We start from the raw sequence: 9955 nt of genomic DNA on the forward strand, positions 1-9955 counted from the left end.
GACCCCTGGCATGACCCCCGGCTAATACTTAAAATGGCCGCTGTTTGGTTCTCTTGATCCAAGATGGCCGCTGTAAAGGAAATATATCATTAAGGCTACATTCACATGATACCGTAGTATGGTGGGCATACATCAATGCTACGGAGAGCAGCAGGGGATGAACGCAGCTCACCCCCGCCCCTCTCCATAAGAAGATACAGCGCACGGCGCCATATCACGTAGACAGATAGGACATGTCCTATCTTTCTAGGGGCTACGGAGCGGTACGGTTCCTGCACGTGTGCTGCACCGTACCACTCCCATACGGTGCCGGGAGCCCATAGTAGTGTATGGGGGACGTATATCGGCCGTATATACATCGGCCTTACATACATGTGTATGAATGCAGCCTAACAAGGACACAAACCCTTTTTTACGTTAATTTTAAAATGCAATGTGGAGGCCTTGCCTGGATTTGCTTCTTTGCATTTAACACCTTGCCGTCCGAGGACAAACTATATCGTCCTCGCGCGGCAAGGGGTGTATGGAGAGAGCTCACGAGCTGAGCTCTCTCCGTACACAGCGGGTAACGGCTGTATAATACAGCCAACACCTGCCTGTCACTGCCGCTGTCGGGGACTCGTAGGCTTGCCAGGTGCAATGATTTATAATAGCCAGCAGAGGGCAGGCTATTAAAAATCATAGTAAAATAGGTATATACTGCAATACAGTAGTATTGCAGTATATAGTATTAGCAATCAGACCCTGCAGGGTTAAATTATCCTGGAGGTTCTAAAATAATGGTAAAAAAAATATATGAAAAAATAGTAAAAAAAGTAAAAGTTTAAATCACCCCCCTTTCCCTAGAACTGATATAAATATAAATAAACAGTAAAAATCATAAACACATTAGGAATCGACGCGTCCGAAAATGTCTGATCAATCAAAATATATTAGCAATTTTTCCCAGCGTTAAACCCCGTAACGGAAATTGGTGCCCAAAGTCGAAAATGCTACTTTTTTGCCAATTTGAAAAATATAAAAAGTGATCAAAAGCCCATACAGTCCTAAAAATGAAAGCATTAAAAACGTCATTAAAAGTCGCAAAAAATGACACCACCCACAGCTCCGTACACTGAAATATGAAAAAGTTATTAGAGCTAGAAGATGGCAAAATGAAGATTTTTCTTTTGTAGAAAAGGTTTTAATTTTTTTAAATGTATGAAAACATTATAAAACCTGTACAAATTTGGTATCCTCGTGATCGTACCGAACCAAAGAATAAAATAGACATGTGATTTGGGGCGCTCAGTGAAAGCTGTAAAATCCAAGCCCACAAGAAAATGGCGCTAATGCATTTTTTCATCATTTTCTCACTGCATTCTGATTTTTTTTGCCGCTTCCCATTACACGCCATGGAATAATAAATACCATCACTATGAAGTTCAATTTGTTACGCAGAAAACAAGCCCAAACAGAGCTCTTAACATGGAAAAATAAAAAAGTTACAGATTTTTGAAGGTGGGGAGTGAAAAATGGAAATGCAAAAACGAAAAAAGGGCCACGTCCCTGAGGGGTTAAAAACCCTTTCAACTATGGTGATACTGTAAATAGCTGGGGCTTAGCTTATTTTGCAGAAGTTAACAGTCTGTAATTTTGCCCTGTGTCCTTTGGCACAGCTTTAAAAAAAATGTAAGAAATATAAATAAAAATAAACCTAGCTCACTTTACTAATCACTAGTTGGACTATCATACCCATGGCATAGATCTCATGTAACCACAGATCTCATGTGTCCTCAGGAGAAATATAATTCATGCAAAATGACTGCTGAGGCTAGTGATTGGCTGAGCCCTGGCAGGTGTACAATCTCATAGAATTGAATAATATGGCCAAATAATACTTGAATATACTGTATAATCAGCAATCAAAGCTTTGGTTCTTAGGTCTGTACAGCAGTGACAAATGCAATGTCTAGACATAATACATCATGTTAATACGCCATTATAAATAACCTAGCAGGTGATACCTTCTAGAATTGCATGCTATTTTTAAGCTCTGTCCATAAGCACCCCTTCCCCCATGACATAAATAGCCAGTCGTTTCTGTAACTGGAAAACATGTGTATTTCTCTATTCCATGTTTAACCACAATCGGCTGTGTTGTTTTAATTATGGGTCTTCCTGATTGACTTTAGATGCTTCTGTGTCAGCGGGAACTCCTCTTGCTGCTGTGATGCCATCTGCTTTCTATTCCAGACTCTAACCTTGGCTACCAGCCAATATTGTCAAGGCCTCAGCTAAGTTTGCTGTTTGCAAAAATGTGCACGCTTTCCATTAAATGCAAACTGCTAATTGTTAGAACAGAACTGAGGATACTGGACAGCTTTCTTTATTATGTGCCTTCATGTTTCTGCAATCCAGTATCTTGTGTATATTTCCCTAATCCTTTTTTATATTCCTTCCTTCTGATCTCCATTTGGCCCATTTAATTTCTTTCATTTATCAGCATCTGTGATTCCTGACAGTTACCCTGGCAGTTTTGACCACCATGATCACAACATCGCAGGACATGATCATAGTATTATAGTATATAAGGCTGGAAAAAGACACAAGTCCATCATGTTTTTCCCCATATTTTTGGTCTCCAGAAAGGCATCCAGGCCTATGGCCTATCTGCCATAACAACCTCCTGCATCCTACAGCTTTGAGGATGCCCCCTTGTCTTGGCAATAGGCCTAGGTATAAAAAGATCTTTGGAGAGATCCTTGTACTGTCCGTTCAGGTATTTGTGCATTGTAATGAGGTCTCCCCTCAGCCATCTTTTTTCTAAATGTAATACCAAATTCTGTTATCTGTCATTGTATTGTAGTCCCCCATTCCCCTAATAATCTTGGTTGCTCTCCTCTGCACCTGTTCCAGTTCTACTATGTCCTTTTTATTCACTGGTGCCCAAAACTGTACACAATATTCCATGTTTGGTCTGACCAGGGATTTGTATAAGGGCAAAACTATGTCTTTATCATGAGAATCTATGCCTCTCTTGATAGATCCCATGATTTTATATGCTTTAGCAGCAGCCGCCTGGCTCTGGTCACTAAAATTAAGTTTACCATCCACCAATACGCCCAAGTCCTTTTCAGCTCCAGTTTTACCAAGTAATTGACTGTTTAGAACATAATTATACTTTTTGCTTCCATGGCCCAAGTGCATAACTTTACATTTATCTACATTAAACATCATCAGCCATTTCTTCGCCCATTCCTCCAGCTTCCACAAATCCCTCTGTTATATTATACTATGAGCCTCGGTATTAATTACTTTACGGAGCTTAGTATCATCTGCAAATATTGAAACTTGACTGAGTAAACCCTCTATAAGGTTATTAATAAAAATATTAAAAAGAAGTGGCCCCAATACTGACCCCTGTGACACGCCACTGGTAACGTCAACCCAATCTGAGAATGTGCCATTAATAATGACCCTCTGTTTTCTATCACTAAGCCAATTACTTACAAAAATACACAGATTTTCCCCGCATTTTATATACCAACCTTTTATGCCAGACGGTGTTAAATGCCTAGGAAAAGTCCAGATATACAACATCCACAGCGTCCCCCAGATCCAGTCTAGAACTTACCTCCCTGCGAAGTCAATCAGATTAGCTGAGTTTTTATCTACTTACACAAATATTGTTCCATATAAAACCAAAGGATAAAGTCTTGTGGCGTGATTCTGCTATGCCTCTTGTACATTGACATAGAAGTTATTGCCATTTATCACAAACCAAGAGGGACAGAATCCTTGCGTTGAGAGACCTTGGTGTATTACTCCAGCAGACAGCCAAGTGCATAGCCCGAAACGTCAGCACAGTTGAACATTGAAAGTTTCAGTGGTTGGAAGAACAATTTACCGGAATGACAGTTAAAGGAGGTGCACAGAGACCAACCCTCTGCACAGATGGTCAGATTACAGGAATGCTGCATAGTAATACATTTTGAAGGTGGTCATCACATACAACACCTAGAGCAGTGATGGCGAACCTTTTAGAGACCGTGTGCCCAAACTCCAAACCAAAGTCCATGTAATCATCGCAAAGTGCCAACACATCTATTTAGCCTAAAATCACACCATAGCACTCTATAAGGGACATATAATACTACTACATGATGACCATTACCAGTACAACAAGATAAATACCACCATACTGATAATAAACAGACCACTAAAGAAAGTCCAACATCACCAATTATATCACAAAGCAGGAGCAAATACAGCAGAGAATACTACCCCCCATCCAGTGAGGAACACTACCCCCATCCTGTGAGGAACACTACCCCCATCCAGTGAGGAACACTACCCCCATCCAGTGAGGAACACTACCCCCATCCAGTGAGGAACACTACCCCCATCCAGTGAGGATCACTACCCCCATCCAGTGAGGAACACTACCCCCATCCAGTGAGGAACACTACCCCCATCCAGTGAGGATCACTACCCCCATCCAGTGAGGAACACTACCCCCATCCAGTGAGGATCACTACCCCCATCCAGTGAGGAACACTACCCCCATCCAGTGAGGATCACTACCCCCATCCAGTGAGGATCACTACCCCCATCCAGTGAGGAACACTACCCCCATCCAGTGAGGAACACTACCCCCCATCCAGTGAGGAACACTACCCCCATCCTGTGAGGAACACTACCCCCATCCAGTGAGGAACACTACCCCCATCCAGTGAGGAACACTACCCCCATCCAGTGAGGAACACTACCCCCATCCAGTGAGGATCACTACCCCCATCCAGTGAGGAACACTACCCCCATCCAGTGAGGAACACTACCCCCATCCAGTGAGGATCACTACCCCCATCCAGTGAGGATCACTACCCCCATCCAGTGAGGATCACTACCCCCATCCAGTGAGGAACACTACCCCCCATCCAGTGAGGAACACTACCCCCATCCAGTGAGGAACACTACCCCCATCCAGTGAGGATCACTACCCCCATCCAGTGAGGGACACTACCCCTATCCAGTGAGGGACTCTACCCCCATCCAGTGAGGAACACTACCCCCATCCAGTGAGGAACACTACCCCCATCCAGTGAGGATCACTACCCCCATCCAGTGAGGAACACTACCCCCATCCAGTGAGGATCACTACCCCCATCCAGTGAGGAACACTACCCCCATCCAGTGAGGAACACTACCCCCCATCCAGTGAGGAACACTACCCCCCATCCAGTGAGGAACACTACCCCCATCCAGTGAGGATCACTACCCCCATCCAGTGAGGAACACTACCCCCATCCAGTGAGGATCACTACCCCCATCCAGTGAGGAACACTACCCCCATCCAGTGAGGAACACTACCCCCATCCAGTGAAGAACACTACCCCCCATCCAGTGAGGAACACTACCCCCATCCAGTGAGGAACACTACCCCCATCCAGTGAGGAACACTACCCCCATCCAGTGGCAATATGAAGGATTTTTGAATTCAGCAGGGGATGTGTAGGGTAAAGTGTGTGTTGTAGGGTGGAGGCACTGAACAGCAAATCTACATGGAACCAGGCAGGTGAATTTACCATCAAATCACCACCTATGGCCACACACACACACATATATATACTGCCCTTGGTCTGGAGCTCTGGGCACCTGTGCCATGCTATCAGTGAGGGCAGTGTAGTGCACCCCATGGTCACTGGCAGCACGGCACAGTGACAAAGGATCTGGACCAGGGGCAGAATATATGTGGCCACAGACATGTGTCATACATGGCACTTTGGGACACTAAACAATAAGCACCTATAGTTGTTTAGTGCCCCAAAGCTGCCTGCCTGCTGCCTGTGTAATGCACACAGAGCAGATCCTGCCCTCCTGCTGCACTCCTCTGTACTCACTGGGCACCGGCTGCTGTAAGCTCCAGCAGTTCTCTCTCACTCTTGTGTTCCCGGGCTGAAGGGGGAGGAGGAGGGAGTGGAGGGGCGGGCACTGACCTGCTACTGTGTCTCTAGGCAGCACTGTTGAGCACAGAGCAGGTCTGATGCAGCCCACAATAAGAGAGATCGCTGGAGCTCTTGGAGATCGGCAGCTTTTCCTGCCTGGCCAGTTCTATAAAGACTGCAGTGGAGATGGTGCGCATGCCCTCTCTGACACGCGTGCCATAGGTTCGCCACCACTGACCTAGAGCATCAAACAGTGTCTATACAAAGCATCAAAATGCACTTTGCAATACTTTGAGCTGTAAGCCAGATATTTCACTACAAAAACATTTTAAGGTAGCATGCAAAAAAAAACCTTTGGGGCTCTCTCTAGGACACGGCCCCATTTTTCAAATCTGCCCTGTGTCACTATAAGTGCTTATAGTTTTGGAATGCTTTAATATATCCAGGGGATTTTGAGATTGTTTTCTGGTGACATATTGTACTTCAAATTAGTTTGGATGATATATTTTGTGTTAAGTTATGAAGAAAAAAAAAAACGAATTGGAAAAATTCTTTATTTTAAAGTTCTAAATTCTCTACTTTTGATTTAGACAGTCATAGCACCTAAATAAATTAAGAACTTACATTTCCTAAATGTCTGCTTTATGTTGGATGGTTTTTTAAGATTCCACATATTTTACTAGAATGTTATGAGGCTCAGAATTTGGGTGACATTTTTCACATTTTTGGGAAAATCACCAAAACTCATATTTAGATGGACCTGCTCAACTTTTAATTGACTGTGAGAGGCCTAAATAATAGCAAGACTCATAAATTACCCCATTATGAAAACTACACCCCTCAACGTATGAAAAAGAACTTTTAAGAAGTTTATTAACCCTTTAGGTGTTTTATGGGAGTTAAAACAAGATGGGAGTGCGGTCTACAAATTGTAATATTTTTGACAATACACCCATTTTGAGTGGAAAATTAAACATTTGCAATGGATTAAATGAAAAAAGGCTCCACAAAGTGTGATACACAATTTCTCCCGAGTACACGGATACTCTATATGTGGTGGTAACCTGCTGTATGGGGGCATGGCCGGGCATAGAAGGGAAGGAGGCGCCATCAAGATCAGATTTGCTATGGCTATACAGGCTATAATTTTTTTTCTTTTTTCAATGTGGACCAATAGGGGATTATTTTTTTCCCACATGAGATCCACTTTTCTGGTACATCATTTTGGGGCATCTATAGGTAATTGGTGAGATTTTATTAACTCTTTGTTGATGGAGGAAATGAAAATCATTAATTTTTAGGATGTTTTTTGTGGGGGGTTTTTTGCCCATTTACCGTACCATAAAAAAGTATATTATTTTTATTCTATGGGTCACGATGATTATGAAAATGCCTAATTTATATAGATAATTTTATTTATTCTCAGTTTTTCTGAATAGAAAGTAATTAGGCGAAAATGTTGTAAATTTTAACATCACCGTCTTTCATATGCATGTTTTCGGAGCGTTTTTCGGGGTTTTTTTTACGGGCTTCACTTTGCGGATCTAATAAAGATTCTGTTTTATTATGCAGAATGTCCCGGACGCAGCAATACCAAATATGTGGGGGTTTTGTGTATTTTATTAATACACTGGTTTTGTGTATTTTAAAAATACTGAATAAAAGCTACTTTGGAGAAAATCTTGTTCATTTTAGCATCACCATCTTTTCATATGCAGAACTTTTTTATTTTTCGACTGATAAATCTGGTCAAGGGCTCATTTTTTAATAAAAAGTATTAATTAAAAAATAGCTTTAATTGGAATATGTGTGTGTGTGTGGGGGGGGGGGATGTTGTGTGTTTGGGTTTTTAATACTTTATTAAGTGGGGTTTTTTTAATGGGAAAGTGACATTTTAGGGGCTTATATTTTTATGTATGCAGACGCATGCACAGACAGTTTACAGTCAGACCTGGAAGGGGTCAGACTGCACAGAACAGCAGGCAGCCAGCAGCACTTGGCTGACCTCGGTGCTGCCCAGAAGTGGATCGGATCCCCGGGTAAGCGGTGATCTCTACCATAGTGGGAAGACCCTTACCGCGGCATGTAAGGGGTTAAAACTCTCCGATCGTTGGTGTTAGAGCGCAGGGTCAGCTGTAGTATACAGTATACTCCGATCGCGGGTGTCACCGGTAAGCCTTTGCTGCAATATGCAGCAAAGACTTACCGGCTATGGAGAGGGCTCGGCCCGCGAGCCCTCTCCATGCACCGGGACCCGGCGCGCGCCGTACGGTGCGCGTCGGGAAGGGGTTAAAGGGGTTGTCCACTTTCAAATATATGATATGTTTTGTGTAAGACAAAGTTATGCAATTTACCAATATACTTTCTGTATCATTCCTCAAAGCGCTGCATAATCTGTGTGAGCTATATAAATAAAGGAATTATGGGTTTCTCGATCTCTGCTTGCTGTTCTGCTATAGAAATCTTCTACTTTTACTTCCACTTTATATACATCTGTCAATGTTCTTGTGATGGATATGCAGGTGCACAAGCCGTTAGTATCACACAGATACTATTACTCTCTGTGATGATAATAATGGCTCATGCACCTGCGTGTCCACTGGATATTGGAAAAGTGGATAACTTTTCCTTAACCCCTTAACAACCTAGCCCTTTCTTGTTTTTGCGTTTCCATTTTTCACTCCCCACCATCAAAAATCTATAGCTTTTTTATTTTTCCATGTACAGAGCTCTGTGAGGGTTTGTCTGCATAACAGAGCTGTGGGTGATGTCATTTCTTGCAATTTTTGATTATTTCAATGCTACCATTTTTAGGACTGCACGACCTTTTGATCACTTTTTATAGGAAAAAAGCGCTATTTTCCGTTACGGGGTTGAGCGCAGTGAAAAACGTTATTATATTTTGATAGATCGGGTCTTCGAAATACTCGAGGCTGTCATGGCGACCGATCGCTGCTCCCCAATGACGTCACGGGGAGCAACAATGCTTGCCAAGGAGCATCACTTTTTTGAAGCCGCCGGCAGCGATCAGTGGGTTAACACTCGTGAACGGTGCTAGCCGTCTAAAGACGTCGCTGCAGACTCTGGACCAGCGCTCACTGACATCCAAAGTCAGTAGGCGGTCCAAATGAGTTAAAGGGGTATTCTCGTCTGGACATTCACATTCAATTTCATTAATCTGCCATATATAAACATTTCTTGAATTAGATGATATTAAAAGAATTGTACGTATGTGAAGATAATTTCTCATAAATGTAGTGATATGGTCCCTTAGAAACAAGACTGTGTCCTTGGATACTGCCACCTCTGCTGGAGGGATTGCCGTCCCACAGCCGTCCTGTAACATCCAAATGAAGAAATGTTTACATGCGGCAAATGATTTAAATTAAATGTGAATGGCCAGATGGGAATACCCCTTTAAAAATTTCTTGTCCTTATGCTGCTCTACAGGCCATTTTGGGAAAAAGTTTTGTACTACTTCTATTCTCTACTTAAATCCTATGTGTTTGATTAATGCATCACTGATCTGTATGGATGCTTTCTGTTTCTGACTTCAGAATTTAGACTTCAGAATTCATATATAAACATTTCTTGAATTAGATGATATTAAAAGAATTGTACGTATGTGAAGATAATTTCTCATAAATGTAGTGATATGGTCCCTTAGAAACAAGACTGTGTCCTTGGATACGGCCACCTCTGCTGGAGGGATTGCCGTCCCACAGCCGTCCTGTGGTAATGACCGCTGCATCCAGGTAGTCAGACATGTCTCAATAGCCCATGTCTGGCCACCGCTGCCAAAATGTGAGGTGGTCGTATCCGAGGAAGCTACATTTATGAGAAATTATCTTCACACAGGGGCTTTTTTTTAATAACATCCAAATGAAGAAATGTTTACATGCGGCAAATGATTTAAATTAAATGTGAATGGCCAGATGGGAATACCCCTTTAAAAATTTCTTGTCCTTATGCTGCTCTACAGGCCATTTTGGGAAAAAGTTTTGTACTACTTCTATTCTCTACTTAAA

This window comes from Engystomops pustulosus, chromosome 1 (genome assembly GCF_040894005.1).
Source record: "Engystomops pustulosus chromosome 1, aEngPut4.maternal, whole genome shotgun sequence".
NCBI lineage: Eukaryota > Metazoa > Chordata > Amphibia > Anura > Leptodactylidae > Engystomops > Engystomops pustulosus.